This window comes from Choloepus didactylus, chromosome 12 (assembly GCF_015220235.1).
Source record: "Choloepus didactylus isolate mChoDid1 chromosome 12, mChoDid1.pri, whole genome shotgun sequence".
NCBI classification, from domain to species: domain Eukaryota; kingdom Metazoa; phylum Chordata; class Mammalia; order Pilosa; family Megalonychidae; genus Choloepus; species Choloepus didactylus.
In genome coordinates this window covers 63,725,275-63,742,156 of record NC_051318.1, presented here as the reverse complement: position 1 = coordinate 63,742,156, position 16,882 = coordinate 63,725,275, and the positions used below count along the sequence as shown (strand labels likewise).

General features: G+C 37.0%; 1 protein-coding gene across 5 annotated transcripts in view; it reads right to left on the bottom strand.

Moving 5' to 3' along the window:
* The window catches only part of KLF12 (Kruppel like factor 12), a 512,320-nt gene that overhangs the window by 293,650 nt on the left and 201,788 nt on the right, over positions 1 to 16,882 (bottom strand). For 2 of the 5 annotated variants that reach the window (XM_037799598.1, XM_037799599.1), the window contains one exon: positions 16,340 to 16,375. The exons of the other annotated variants lie outside the window; for them this stretch is intronic. The gene's annotated coding sequence lies outside the window, so the exon portion shown is untranslated. The remainder of the gene's footprint in view (positions 1 to 16,339; positions 16,376 to 16,882) is intronic. 5 annotated transcript variants of the gene reach the window in all.

Below are 16,882 nucleotides of genomic sequence, written 5' to 3'. Positions count from 1 at the left end.
TCTTAAAGCATGCTTACACTGCAAACTTTAATCTTTAATTGGTGGTTATTTTTGCTCAGTTCTACAATGTAACTACATGACACCAAAATGACACCAAAGTGAAAAAAAATCAGCTTCTAAGTATTTTGCCTACATGGTGACAAATGGTAATATATTTCTAAACCTTCAGGTTTTCACCTTGCATGGTGACTTTTCTACCAAATCAACAATTTAAAACAACTCCCATTTCAACTAATAATACACTTAATGTTTTTATTACCAAATAATACCAACAGAGTGCAGTATAGTGAAGCTCTAATTTTTTCTCATATATCCTAACTCTTCTTTTTGTTTAAGAAAAATACTCTAAAACATAAAATGTGTAGGGCCAGCTCATCAGAAATACTTGCTCTGAAAAACCAACTATCATAAGAAAAAGAAAATTTAACTCCAGAGTTAATGAATGAGCATTTAAAAATTCCATGCTATCTAGTCTATTAGGTAATTAAAAGAAGAAAACAAATTATTCTAATGTTTTTTCCTTGGAAATATTATCAAAATTGGCAGGATAATTTAAAAAAAAAAAATGCTTGCTTTTGACTTGTCCATATTTTCTTAGGGATTTTACAACTTAATAGATTGCTTACAGCAGAAGGAACCCTGGTATTACCGGTGAACTCAGATAATTTGTTCCAAACTTGCAGTCCTTTCATCCAGGCCGGTGGGTTGTTTACACACCGGGCATAGATCTCAAATCCTAACCGTGTCACTTGCTTCCCTGGTTTAGAAGCAGTCAGCTTGGCTTGCTACCATCCTGCAGCCAGCCAGCCACAAGTCTGACTTTCACAGGAGCACCAGGAAACTACCCTAAAAAAGCATCCCCTAGGCTGCTTGGTTGCTAGACAATGAAAGATGAGTTGATATTGATTCCTGGTCTTGCCCAGATGTAAAAGAGAAGCTACCTTATAAGGGGGACCCAAGCAAAGGAGGTGAAAAGACAAAGAGTGATTCTAGAAAGGCAGGTTTAATGAACTGTTGGAATCTGATTAGAGCCTAATGTCCCTTTTAGTACTTTGTACCAATTTACAGCTGATATACTTTAACCGTTTTCCCACTGGCTGTGATAAATTCATTAGTTTAAAAGATGCAAGCTAACCAGAGTCTTTGAAGTTAAAAATGGGTAAGTCATGAGAACCTGACTGAGCCCATGTTCCATTTAGCACATTCAAATACCACTGTATTTTCAAGGTGTTTTTTTGTTTTCCTTGAATAATTCTGCATGTGTTGAAGTCAGGATGTACATTTCATCATCACATAAAGGAGATTAAAATAAAAAGAACACATTCTTGAATTGTCCTTAACAGATCAATATTTCCCTGCAACTATTTCTCTTTCTGTGATTTTCCACAATCACTCACAGTCACAAACATCATAAATGCCATAAATAACAATATTCACAACTAGGGAACTAAGCCTTAACAGTTAAACCTTCAACTAGTGCAAATTCAATTTGTATATATACCTGAAAGCTATACTGTTAACATATGTGAAATATATTAATCTCTGAATTCATGATTCTAACCCTATTTAGAAACAAGGAGCATCACAGCATGTTCTCAGCCATCCAGGAAAGAGCACGTAATTACACAGCATTGAAGATACAGTCCATTGGAACAAAATACTGATATTGATAGATTTATGTCTCCAAGCTCAGATCAGAAACATATAATCCCAGATGATTGTAAACTTTTAAATATGCAATAGGCTCACATAATTTGGAACTGCTGTCAAACATATCTTGCCGTGATCTTAATCAAAAGACATTTGCTGTGGAACCAATAGCTCAATTGATTCCCAAGAGGTACATAAAATTATACAGTCATCAATTTTAGTCTTGAGGTACTCTTTGCATATTTACGTTGTAATAGTGGATACTATACAACCATCAAAATTCTAATTAATGTGTACGAGTGTGTCTGTATGCATATATATGTATATACACATACATGTACACACACATCCAAACATGTGTGCACATGTATGGTTACTTCATTGAGTGAAATTTATCAATTAAAGCAAAATAATACCATCATTTTTGTTAGGGGGCTATTGACTAATTCCATGGGCACCAGATGAGAACAGTACTCTGGATATTCCTATTTGCCAAGTAAGATCTGGCAACACAGTAGTCCAGCCAAAAGTAGTTTCCCTAGTTAAAGGCCACACAAGCACAACTGTCAATGATTCCAACATCTCAAAATATCCCGAGTGGAACGTGCAGCATAGAGAAAGGACTGATCCTGAATGATCATAACTCATGAAAACATAGAACAGGGGTGACTTTTCAGGTCAACTACTACAATTTGCCTTCTTATACCTACAACATGGATATCATCCTCTCCATCCACTGGACCAAGGGTTATACAGAATGCAAAATTAGAGTAATAAAGAGTCAGCCAGTTAATATTCAATAGACCCAATTTTTTAAAAAAGGCTTCCTTTGGTAAGCCAAAAATATCTACTGGTATTTGTTTTGCTCTCTTGAAGTACTGGACTGTGATGGTTAATTTCATGTGTCAACTTGGCTAGCTTATAGTGTCCAGTTGTTTGCACAAGCAAGCACTGGCCTGATTAAGTTGAGGGCATTTCACACATGGATTTACATCATCGTTCAATTGTTTGCATCAATGGTTGATTACATCAACGATCAACAAGAGATTTCCCTCAGCAATAAGGTCTTAAAATGAGAACTGAAGATTTCAGAAGGTAGAATGAAGAATTTCTACCTCTTCTTAAGCCAACCAGCTTCTCCTGGGGAATACAAATTCACCTTCATGGGACTTTCTACCTGGAGGTCTGCCCTACAGAGTTGGGATGTGACAGATTTCAGAATCCCCTTTTCCAAAGTTCCCAGCTTGTAGCCTGCCCCACAGTCACATAAGCCAATTCCTATAGTAAATCTCTTAATAGTTATAAGTTAACTTACATTATATATTAAACTCAACTTTTATTATATATAATTAATTTTGGTTATATATTATAATTATATATTATATTAATATAACATATATAAATACATCTTTTTGGTTCTGTTTCTCTTATGTCAGCAAGCTAACTGGTGAAAAGTCATCCTTTTGGTACCTTTTCCTACAGAAAAAGCAACAGAATCAGAATATAGGAAAATTAGACTTTCACATCAAAAGGACTTCATAGAAAAGTCAACCTCTCCCCCTACCTGATTCACTTCTACCAGAACAACAAAACCAACAACAGCAGCAAATGTTTTAAAGCCCTTACCACAGATGTGGTGGTTCAATCAACTAGCAGGTCATTTCTACGGGGGAAACAAATGTTTTCCGCAAACACCAAAACCTGGGCTGACATGCAAGACAATCAGTTAATTCTTCCCTCTCTTTAAAGTAAAAGGCAAAAGTGCTTAGGGAAAGGTTTTAGTTATACAACGCTGTGCAACAAACCATCCCAAAAATTAGTGCCATAAAACAATAATCGTTTTACCATTACCTTGTTAACAAACATAAGACCACCTAATGTTGGTATATTTACTATGTGCCAGACCCAATGCTAAGAACTGTACATATAGATACTCTATCCTCACAGCAACCAAGTGGTAGATTTTATATTATCTTCAGATGAGGAATCTGAGACACAGGGAGGTTAATTAAATTGCCCAAGGTTCCATCCTTAGTAAGCCATACAGCTGTGTTCCAAACCCAGTGAGTCTGACCCTATGCTGAGCTCTTAACCATACATATATCAAGATGGGGGAAAAAATGAGGACCTATTTATTGAGGATCCCAACAGAGGAGCCCTGTAATCTCAACAGCAGTTGCTCTCAGGGCTGAGCCGACTTGGTCAATGAACAAAGTGTGCAAGTTCTGGTCACTAGTAAGTATTGACATTTTGGAGAATAAGAATTAAAGAAGTCAAAGAAGTCTTTAGTTCCCAATCTATTCACTCTTCTTTTTCTTTAAATGAAACTTTTGATATATTTCCATGACTTGATGAAATTATACATTCTTATTCAAGAAATAACTCATAATTAATTTAGCAAATCAGTCCATCTGATTTCAACATCCAGATATCTATGGTAATCTCACCTGCTATCTAGCGTTTTGAAAATATTCATATCCTTGGTGGCTCATTCAATCTTTTCACAGTTTTATCCATTTGGATGATACTGCAACTTCATCTTCTCCATTTTCTACTCAGGAGAGGGAAGTTTTGGCATCACATTTAATTTAAGGAGTAAATGTAAAAGCATGGTCTCACAATGAGACCATAACCTTGGAGAGGGTTAACAGATAATCAAAGTATCTGAAATGGTAGAAAATAAAAATCAGTTCAAAAACAGATTTTGCTGCCATTTTAGCTCAACCTTTCATCTATCATTCCTTTGTAAAATCGGAGTGTCAGTATCACATTAATGACCATATTTTATTGACAGAACCAAGAGCCAAACCATAGACCGAATGGGACCTCAATTTAATTACCCTTCAGTGGTTTCAATGATCCATATATTTACTATTCAGAAGTATTTGTCCTCAATCTCAAAAAGAAAACCTCCCATAAAGAGTCTCACATTGAAACATATGGAACAGTGTCTCTCATTAGGACTGGAGCACGCAATATATATAATGCAGCAACTCATATTTTTCTGATATCAACGATCATTCTGTTTCCTATGCTGGTAAAGTGCTAAGTTCCCACAACAATGTATGGTTTAAGCTAATATTTTAGAAATGTTTCCTATAAATAACAGTTGCTAAGCTAGGCATGAAAAGCAGACAGTTCTTATTCAAGCTGCAGATAGATATTTGTCAAAAGAGCAACCAACCCAACCAAAAGTGGGAGCCAAAATCACTAATGGCATTTTCAAGGGGCCTTAATTCATTTTCAGAAATAACAACAGATACACCACCTTCTTCCTTTTGTTTACTGTATAGAGGATCACTAAAAAGACATCTGAGCTCCCTGATAATACTTTTCACCCTAGCATTAATACAAATGGTAACAGAAAATTACTTTTGGCCTTCATACTGTACAGAGGTGCACACAATTGGGAGTTGTGAGTTTTCTAAATCTATCCATAGATATGCCATGAGTGTCTCTTCTCTACAGTTCCTGTCACTGTTGCAAAGTGATCTCACCCCATCCTTACCATGGTCATGAACTAGAGTCCCTGAGGGAGTAAACAGGGGCATGCCAGGACTGGGGAACAGAAGTGACCAAAAACCAGAAAAATAATCTGGGAAGAGAAGTGCTAGCCCACCAACAACCGAACCCTAGCGAGAGAGGATAAGCTTCGATTCAGCCAGGCAGGTATTCATACTCCCAGGAGAGACCCGGTACATGGGAGCAGGTATCACAGTGTCTGGATGGGTTAACAAATGGGCTTTAGGTGTGGTAAAGGCTTTCTGAGAGAATTCAATTCACTCCTGGAAAAGGAAACCAGAAACAAGATCCTCTCTATGAAACAAGGCTAGCAGAAACTGATTCTGAGGGCCTGCTCCAGCCAGAGTCCAGAGCCAGGGATGAGAAAGAGGCAGAAATCAGGAAAGCTACCCCGGGATCTCAGCCCATGACTCCAAGCCTCCCTCCCCGGACACATGCCTGGACTTGGAACCAGGCACCAAGAGCCTGGGCAGAACAGCCAGTGCAGTACATAGGCCCCCCATGTTGACAATTAGGAAGAGTATTTGCAACATAATCACAATATGACCACAGGGTTGCACAATTAAAAATAATATTAATTATCATAACAATAGCCAATATTTACTGAGCAATTATATTCAAGGCATTATTTCATGTGCTTTACACTCATTACATCATTTTGTTTATTCGTTCAAAACTTACTTATTGATTACTAAGCACTGTTTTAGGTATTTAGAATACATCCCTGAACAAAAAGAGAGAAAGGCCTGTGGAGTTTCATTCTAGTCATTTAATCCCCCCCAAAAGCCCCGTTTGTATTATTATGTCCATTTTAGACAGGAAAATTAAAGCTCAGAGAAATTACATAATCTGCCCAAGGTCATGCAAATGGTAAGCAGCCCTAACTCTGGGGCTAAAACCTATTGTGCCAGTTCAGTGTATTATGTCTCCCAAAATGCCATTATCTTTCATGCAATCTCGTGTGGGCAGACATACTAGTGTTGAATAGATTTTGGAATCCTTTGGGTGTTTCCATGGAGATGTGATTCAATCAACTGTGGACAAGACCTTTGGTTGGATAATTTCCATGGAGGTGTTGCCCCACCCATTCAGGGTGGGTCTGAATTAAATTACTGGAGCACTATATAAGCTCAGACAGAAGGAGCAAGCTTGCTACAGCCAAGAGGGACACTTTGAAGAATGCACAGGAGCTGAGAAGAGAGGAGCTGCAGATGAGAGACAGTTTGAAGACAGCCGTTGAAAGCAGACTTTTGCTCCCGAGAAGCTAAGAGAGGAAAAACGCCCCAAGAGCAACTAAGAGTGACATTTTTGAGGAACTGCAGCCTAGAGAGTAACCTCCTGGGAGAAAGCCGTTTTGAAACCAGAACTCTGGAGCAGATGCCAGCCACAAGCCTTCCCAGCTAACAGAGGTTTTCCAGACACCACTGGCCATTCTCCCATGAAGGTACCCAATTGTTGATGCACTACCTTGGACACTTTATGGCCTTAAGACTGTAACTTTGTAACCAAATAAGCCCTCTTTATAAAAGCCAATCCATTTCTGGTGTTTTGCATCCTGGCAGCGTTAGCAAACTGGAAGACCTATGCTCTAACCACCACTCTCCATTGTTACTAGGGATAGAGACCTGCAGCTGCAGGGTGCTCAGGCAGGGCTGCAAAGCCGTGCAATCCACCCTGTCTAGTGTGCTTTGGGCTCCTGGTATAACACCAGGCACCAAGGTTGAGGCAGAAGCAGCAAGGCAAAGGCAAGGCAGGTCATGTTCAACTCTTTCCAAAGTCCTGACTCTGCCTTACGGCATGGTGTCTCTAGCCAGCTATCCACAATCCCCATTTTCTACTCATTCATGCTACCAGATGAACTCCAAACAAGTTAAAAATGCTCTCTTCTCTGGGTCTCTGCACGCCCTGTTCCATTTCTGGGCTCACACCTACCTACCAATAAGTCCTTTATTGGTTTATTATACTAGAATGCAAGCTACAGGAGGGCCATAGCTTCATCTTTTTGTTCACAACTGTATCCCTATCCCCAGCATTGTGTCTAGCACATAGAATGTGCTCAGTACATATTTGTCGGGCTAATGAAAGAGCAAACATAGACAGATATAAGAGGAGCTCATTTTCCCTGGGGTCGGAGATGATACACTGGTTGCTGACAGGAAGAAAATCAAAAGCAAAACCTTAGAGCAATGAAATTCCCCACATTTCTGAAGAATAACAGAGAATATGATACAGCTGGAACATAGTAATCATTGGAGGAATAACTGGAGATGGGACAAGAAAGGTATCTTGGGGTCAGGTCACAAACAGTCTTATATGTTATGATAATTCACCCTTTATTCAAAATGTCCCTTTAATGCCTCCTATGTACTAGGTGCTAACAGACAGAAAAGTTCCCTGCCTTAAGACAGCTCAAGGTAAGTGAGGAAGAAATATGTGTGGGCACCATCCAAGAGATCACGAGGTGTCCTGAAGGTTTATAAGAAAAAGAGTAACTGTTTAAGCTTTCTGTTTAGAAAGACAGCCCTGGAATTTGGAAGATGACTTAGAAGGATGCAAGATTTCATGCAGAAGGGAGAGCAACCAGCTCTTAGGCCACCACAATAGCCCAGGGAAGATGTGGTAAGGACCTCACCTAAGGCAATACAAGGGAATAAAGAAGACAAAAACTATCTGAGAGATACTTTACAGGAAGAATGGAGAAACTCTGATGAAGGGCAGATGAGTAAGTGTGGGAGAAGCATGACAAGGATGGCACTGATTTTTCTAGCTTGTACAATTAAGGTTGAGGCAGGAAAACCAGTAAGAAAAGCAAACCATGTTATAACATTCTATATCCCTTAAAGAACCTACTACACTATGGGATACATGGGTATTTGGATAGGTTGTTTAATTTCTATGGATTTCTGCTTACTCAGAATCTGTTACACCAGGGAAGAGTTTTCTTAAACTGAGTATTCAAATCATGTAACAGACGTTAAAGTCAAATTTATTCAAATTTGGAAAGCACAGGCTTGGCTGAAATAGAAAAACAAAATTACATAAATGAATCATCTTATTAGCTACATATTCAAGGAAAGAATTAACTCTGCTTTTACTACTTTTTTTTTTCTCCTGGATTTATCAGTTCAACAAACTATCATAGTTACAACTTCAAAAAATTAAAATAAAAGCAGATGTTGCCAGAGAAGTATGAGTACTGTACATTAACATATTCATCGGTCATGTTACTTTATGAAAAGTCACTTAGATTATAATGAAAAATATATCCAGAACACGGAATGGAATATGAAATGAAATAACATCACTGGCCCTTCTGTGCCTGGAGAAAATGAAGATTACTATCAAATATTAAGTCATTTATTTTAGGTAGAAAAAAAGGAAATGATTATTGACCTGCATTTTCACGTTTCTTAGTCCACAGATAAGGTCAAGTGGCTCCTTATCAAAAGCCAAATGGATTATCTTCTCAAAACATTGGTTGTTGAGTGTCTCCTGCTCTGCCTTAAGAGATAGTACTGATGAGATGGGAGAAAGTAAAATAAATTAGGAAAGAAATTAAAATTCAAATTAATCTTTTATTTTTTTATCACTAGACCAATGTGTATGTGAGAGAGAGAAAGGAATTCAAGGTTCTCCTCAGAAGCCAGAAAAAATGTGAACTGCTAAACAAGTAAACTATCTTTTATCTTTTCCTCTGAGAATCCCTATTTATTCCCTTATCTTGTTTACATTTTCAACATTTGGTTGTAATTCTGCACCAAACACATAATTTGACATCCCTTGAAAACCCTGAGTATGATACTGCTTCAAAAAGAGTAAAGGTAGAAAAAATTATCTTCACTCTTTATTTAGTCCAAGAAGAGTTCTCAAAGCTTGTGAAAACATTTTGTAGCATTTGTCTTGTTGTAAAAAGGTAGTTACAAAGGAAACTTGTTGAAAAGGTTTTATCAACAGCGCTGCTGCAGTAATTTGTGTTGCCTGACAGCCATGTTTGACAAGTCCAAGAAAGGCCACACCCTTCTTCTCTCTTTTCTCCCTAACATTTTGGATTCTGGGAATGCAGTGGAGGAAGACATTACTAGTTGGCTGCCAAGAGGCCAAATGCACGGAGGGGACCCAAAATGTAATCTGTTGATTTCCAAGGATAAGCCACTTATAGATATGATTTTTCCAGAATACCCAAATGATGTCTTTAATTGTAATAATTAAATTTTAGCTATTATCCAATTCCTGTACTAATTTGACATTTTTACTGGCAATAAAATTTTTTTGTTTTTTTTTTATTTTGCATTTCACATATTATCAGTTTAACATTCTCAAAGGACCAGCTATTACAACAGTCACCTAGTCTCCCCAGTCCGAAAACAGCAAGACAGTCAAAACATCTTTTTATTCTACCCCAATCATATCACCCACTATAATTCTGACTACCTTGTCTTTTACTTTTTAAAAGCATTCTTCCACGTCTATGGTTTGTTTTACTCACTCTCACAACTGTATAGAAAGGTAAGCTAGAATGTGACAGTGGCTAAGCACATGGGCCTGAGGATAAGACTGCTAGGTGCATTAACTTCTTATGGTTTCAGTTTCCTTAGCTGTCAAATGCAGATAACTTTCTACTTTATAATATTGTTTTAAGGATTCAATGAGATAATGCATATAAAGTATTTGATACATTATAAATCTTTTATGAATGTTAACCAGAAATTTAAAATGAATTATTATTAATAGTAATAATAGTACCTTTCTCACATTATTACCAAATGGATTTTTAAAAATGGATTTCCTAATCTGATTTTTCTTTAACTCTTTGCAGAACCCACTAAGTTTCATGGGTTAGATTCTATACGAACTATAACATACCTAGAATGTAAATGTAAGATTTGTTAAAAAAATACTGACAGGACTTGATGAAAGATTGATCCACACAAGTAATATATATTTCTCATGAATTGGCTGCAATGCACCATTTATCTGTTTGAGGCTGTGAGGATGCACACCAGTTACACAGGAACACAACTTCCCACGAGTGACAATCATGAAGTGCCTGAAAACCCTTCCTCATTATTTTGTTTGCATTTCTTCTCCCTTCTCTGAATTTCCAAATTTTCCATTAAACAAGGTCAAATATTCAAAAAAGGAGATGGGGATTTGCTCCTTAACTTAAAACCAGAGGAACTGAAAGAGACCTGTAAGGATTTTGACTCTTAACTCAGAGGAGATGGTTAGCCTTGTACTCAGGCCTGGCCAGTGAGAATTTACCAAATTAGCCACAAAAATCCCCAAAGTGAAAAACAGTAACTACCCAAACAAGTATGGTGACAACTTTGACCAAGAAAGTATAAGAGAGTTTTCTTTCTTGCTCTACATCTGATTTGCTGAGTGACTTTTATATTTTACTTTTCTTCATAGAAACTAGGGCTGACCTCTCTATCAAGTACAAAGTATTTCACTGTATGAAGAGAAATATTATTTATATTGAATAGAAACCTGTTTATATTTTATTAATTTTGTTCAAACTGTAATGTTTAAGTAACACAAAATTTAATATATCCTTGTGGTTGCTCCTTCTAGTTGCTATGAATTAAAAGAACAATATAAAAACACCACAGGTTATGTAATTTAAATTGTAATTATATCCTTAATAAAGAAGAGAGAGTGTTTTTCACACACAAAAAAACTTAAAAGACGAAAAGGGTGGTAAGGAAAGAAACACTATTTTTAATTCTGGGAACACAGTTCCTAGAGGGTCTTACTGCTGATTCACAGGAGTAAAAGAAGAAGGAATTCTTTTTAGAAGATGATGGAAAATGCTTGAAAGGCAAACCACAAGGACACTTTGATTAGTATGTATACTTCTTTGCACAGTCTATTGCTATGCTGTCCAAGGTAGCCACTAGCCACAGGCGGCTAGCAAGAAGTGAAACGTACTAGTCCAAATTCAGATGTGTTTTATGTGTAAAATGCACCCTGGATTGTGAAGACTTACTAAGAAAAAGAGAATGTAAAATGTCTCATTAGTAATTTTTTACTTGCTTGCATGTTTGAAATGATAATGTTCAGTTATACTGGATTAACTATAATATACTATTAAAGTTAATTTACTGAATTTTTTTAAACTTTTCTAACATGGATACTAGAACATTTAAAATTACATATACAGGCTGCATTATATTTCTACTGCAAATGCTGTTTAATGCTAACACTTGAGTATATCTTAACCTGTATTAGTTGTAGTGATCTTCTCTCCAGCCTTCACCCAATCCTTCTGTGAATTGGGTAATGGGGTGAGGGTGAGTAACTGGAAGGTGTGAATGTCACAAAATCGTGTGCGTGTGAAGGGGTGTGCAACTGGCCCCTGGTGCTCAAGGGCCAGAGATGCTAACAGTCCTCAATGCATGATTCAGTTCCACACAACGAAGAACTGCCATTTGACTAGTTCAGTCTGGCCCCCATTGAAAACGAGGCAGATGAGCTCATCTGCCAGACTGACTTCAGCAACTAACTGCTGAGACCCGACTTGGTATTTTCAGCCCTGACATTTCTCTCTCAAGGCCCAGAAGTATATTTCAGCTGACCACTTGACAACTCCAACTAAACATCCATGAGCATGATATGATTAACAAATCCAAATCAAACTCAGTTTCTCTGACCTCCACCCAACTTCAAAATTTTAAACACTAAAAAGAAAAGGAAAGAAAGAAAACAAGAAAATCTTGCTCTGCTTCCTGAATTGTCCCTCAAGGAATGACATCATTGTCAACTCTGTTTCTCAGGCTAGAATCCTTTCCCTTGCCACCCACATGGAATCCAACCCCAAAGCCTTGGTCAGTCGCAGTCAGCCTTTCCACTGCACCCGTTAGTCTCCATCCCAGATGTGATGGTCCTGCTACCATCACTTCTTCCACCTGCTACCACAGTTGTCTTGGGACAGAAAAGAATTATTCCCCTAACTATGTACAAGACTTAACTAATTTCGCCAGCATCAGAAGGGAAATCTCCTTGATCTGTAATGCTAGGTAAAATTTGAGGTCATGAGTTAGCCCCCAGAAAACTGGGGCTGTATTTTAGGCAAGAAGAATGAGATAATGGAAAAATCATAAATTAAGCCTATGAGTAGATATGGGTCAGAAGTGACTTACAAAGGAGTTAAAGTATTAGAAATGGTTACATATTAGATATCATTATATATTTGGTTATAAATAATACATGCATATGGCTACGTTCTACATACGTATATCTTAATCAGATATATGTAATGTATTTACGTACTATATAATTAATATATGTGGTTATTTAAAGCAAATATAAAGACTTATGTTAGGAATATTATTTTTGAACACAATATTAGATAAACGCTATCTTTAGAAACAAAGATACTACTGCTAGATTTTAAAAAGGTTAAAGCATGCTCAACTTTTATTTTACTCATAAATAAATGGTTTAGTCCTACAGATTAGACCATGGTGGACAATCACCATCTATTGAATGTATAAAACTGCAAAAATCAGCAGCACCAAATATTGCAAAAAGCAGTATTTTCTTTCAACATCAATGAAACTCTACTAAACTCTCGGAAAAAAAGCTGGAGGTATACAAATGAATGGGAAACATCAAGTTCTGCTGGCACCCTGCTAAAAATAATGAAGTTCACGGCCAATGGTATCGTAAGAAAACGACTGAACAAATACAGACTTAAGTGAATATAACACAGTGCTGCTTACAGTACAAAAAAATAAAAATAATAATAAATTTGGAACCAATCAAAATGTCAAACAATATGGAACTCAGACATCCAAACTGCTGAATAATATTTATCCATTATATCTATGCTATGTAGCTCTTTTTCTTGATGTAGATGAATGATCATAGTTAAATGAAAAATAGAAGACAGAAGAGTATACTCCCATTATCTTTAAAAACAATACACATGACAGAGAGAGAGTATATGCACACACTAAGAGGATACAGAACATGGAATGATATTTTTCATTTTTGATTTGACATTTTCTTACTGTTTATGAATTTCATATATTACTTATGTAATTAAAAGAAATCCTTGGCAGTTCAAATTTGAAGTTAAGAAGAGGAAAGCTGGCTTAAAAAAAAAATCAGGAGAGAAGTCAAAGCTATTATGCACATTAGCACATATGAAGTGTACATCACATCAGTTCTCTAACCAGAAGACTGCACACACACACAAACACTCTCACGTCTATATACGTTACACTAAAATGTAACTAATAAAAACCTAAAAATTAAGCAGGTGAAATTGAAATGAACAAAAATAATAAGCTATATTTGTTATTGCTGCACTGAATTATGTCATACTGCTTGAGGTGGGCTATCAGCTGATGTTTGCAAATATTTTCATTACCCAGAGATCTGTTACGATATTATTCCATCTGCAAATGCGATAATCTTTTTTATATTCCAAGTAATGCCATGACAATACACAAATGGATACATGACAACATCTAGTGCTAAGTATTTTGCATCTTGAAGAAAAGTATTTGCCAAATACTTTTATTTTTTCCAAGACAGCAAGCAGCCAGTGAGCATATCTTAAAAGATTTCACTTTTATAGAAAATCAATCTTTTATGTTCTTGTCTGGAAAAGCACACAGAACTGAAGATCAGCACTCTTCAGATTTTTTTTAAAAAATACACTATCTTATAATTACCACAGACTATCAGACTCTCAGCCCTTTGTGCAGCTCTCACACTCCCCTGGGCCTTTAATCATTAAGGCCACATTCTCTGATTACATAACAATATTGGAAACATTTCTTAAATGTTATTTGAGAAAATTCCTAGAGAGTTACAAGGAAAAGAACTGGATTCTCATCAACAAGGCATTTTTGGGAAGAACTAAAAATATTCCCTGCTCTAAATGCAACCACAAATTTCATTTTTCAAGAATTCAAAACAAAAAGAATATATTCTGTACAGTGATCCCCAAAAAAGCAGCTCAAGAAATGACAATTAAGAATGTATTTCTTACTTTATTCAGAGGATACTGGAAATAATATTTAGCAAGAATACCAACTCCTAAGAGCAAACACCATTGCCAAGTCTATCAAATAATCAAAAGTGCTATCACAAGACTTACAGAGAAATCGACCACTCTCCCATGCTATTTTATGTTATTCACATATACTTATAACAGAGATCCAAATGTTATTCTATTGCTTTATATTACTTATAAACATTTTGTCAAGACCAATAGAAGGGATGATAATCTGAAATACTAAGCAACATGGGCAAATACATCATCTGCATTTAATCATTTTTCTACTGGCAGTAAAGAAATTGTCACCCAGTGTATTTGCTACTTATAAAACTAAAATATGATTAAATAAAGCAACAAAATACTCATTTTTAGGCCAAAAGAGAAGACATTAGAGGAATATGGATATGCGCACATTTGCATATGCATATATATATGCACATGCCTATGTAAGTGTGTATATATGTGTCTGCATATAGAGAAATGTGTATTTTAAAGACTTTGATTTGCATGTCTCTGGAAAATGTCTAGTGGGGAAAACTGAATAGGAGGTTTTAAATCACAGGACAGTGCCTTGACTAATCTTAACTTTTTAATTTGTTTATAATTTTAGAATGCACTATATAAATGTGTAAAAGAGTTTTAAGTAGTAAGTTTTACTATTACTTGAAATAGGTCATTTGACAATGCTTTTGGAACGTCTCTTTCTGGCAATTTTTCTTAAAGCTAAAAAGTGTCCATCAAAGTAATTCCATTTCTATAAATGGAAAAACCTTACGATAAGTCAGTACTTTGTATGATGCTAACAATATCTATAGATGTATTTTTCATTTTAAAATGCTGAACTGAGCAAACCTTAATATTCTGACACAGAAATTAAGTTGTCGAGTAGAAGCTAAAATGCTAATATATTTATGCAAACTAATCACTTTGTACAGCATTCTATGTTTACATCTATTCAATCTATTAATTTTTAAATAAGAAGATGCAATGAGTTCTGTCACTAAACTACCCACAGTTCTCCACAAGACCACTCACCCTCAAGCACCAGCAGCAAGTTTGGGGATTCCAGGTCCCCCCTCATGACTGACCAACTGGCTTCAAGTTCAGAGGTTCCCACAAACCCTTCAATGTTCAGTAATTTACTATAAAGACCCCCAGAACTCAGGTAAGCACCCTACTTTAAACCACACTTTTATTATAGCAAAAAAAAAAAAAAAAAAAAAAAAAAAATACAAATAAGAACTAGCTATAAGAAGTGATGCATAGGGTGCAGTTTGGGAGGATATCAAACGTGACACTTTCCTTGTTCTCTCTGCATTAGGTCTAGACATGTTACTTTCCCAGACAAGGTGTATGACCATATTCAAAGAATGCCAGCCAAGGCAGCTCATCTGGGCTTTGGTGTCCAGAATTTTTACTGGGTTTCCATCGTAGAGGCATGAGTGATTAAGTCACTGGCGACATTCAGTTGAACTCAACCTCCAGCCCCCTCCCCTCTCTGGATGGTTGGCTGGTATCAGGTGGCTGGAAGCCCCAACCCTCTCATCACAGAGTTGGTCTTTGCATCACGGTGAGTCCCCTCCCTAAGACTACCAGTGCAGCCAGCCCCACCCTGAGTCATTCATTACCATAAACTACCAGTTGGGGGGAGGCCTCATGAATATCAGAGACACTACTATCACTCAGGAAATTGCAAGGGTTTAAAAGTTCTCTACCAAGAGCCAGGACAAAGGTGAGACCTCTCTTTGCAGGCCACATTTCTTACTACACTACAGCTATATACAACTTGGTTATTAAAATCTGGTTCTTTGGTCGATGAATGTGAACACCTGGGAGAAATGGACAAAAGATTTCACCCCTCAATGACAGGCTGAAAACCTAGCACCCTTGTGTTATGAAGTGGAACCTAAACAATAACACCTTCTGAAGTTCAACTCACGGCCTATTTTTCCAATTTTCCAATGAAGCTAACAAATAAGGAAACTAACTTGAAAGAGCTGACAGACCCTTCTTAAAGTACAAATTTCTAACGTCTAATTTTATGTCTAACCATTCAGATTCTTCCATCCAAACAGGAGACAATGAGAAAGTGATCTGTGCTGAGGTATAATTTTTAAGAGGAAACTTGGGTACCCAGGACTTGTCCATACTTACATGAATTTCAGCCAAGGATGCAAAGATCTAAGGAGTCTGCAAGAAACACAAATACCAATTGATCAGATCCATGCAACAGTGAGCCTCTTAATTGCTCTTACCTACAACTGGTGCATGGGTAATCCTGTGCATCCTCCACTATGTATGGTACAGCTCCCAGGCCACAGGAGCTCAAAACCAAGTTTGGCTAGAATAAAACCCTTGAATAGCAGAAGCACTCTATGAGAAATCTTAGGAAACCCTGTTTTGGCCTACATCCCCAAACCTTCTGGATCTCCCAGTTCTCCCCAAATGGTATCAGAGTAAACTGTAGGAAACAGAGTAAAGATGCTCTGACACATTAGACATGACCTGAACCCAGAATATTAATATTCCAAGGACACCGAGGGGAAAACAATTCTGCAAGCAGTGCTTCTCAACTGTTTTCCCATTATAGAACATATAGAAAAGGTAATGGCATTACTGCATGGTGGGGAGAACAGACAAGACTGGCCCTGGCAAGCAGTCCTAAGGGCTGAAGGGATGGCTAGGTCAGGTACACTT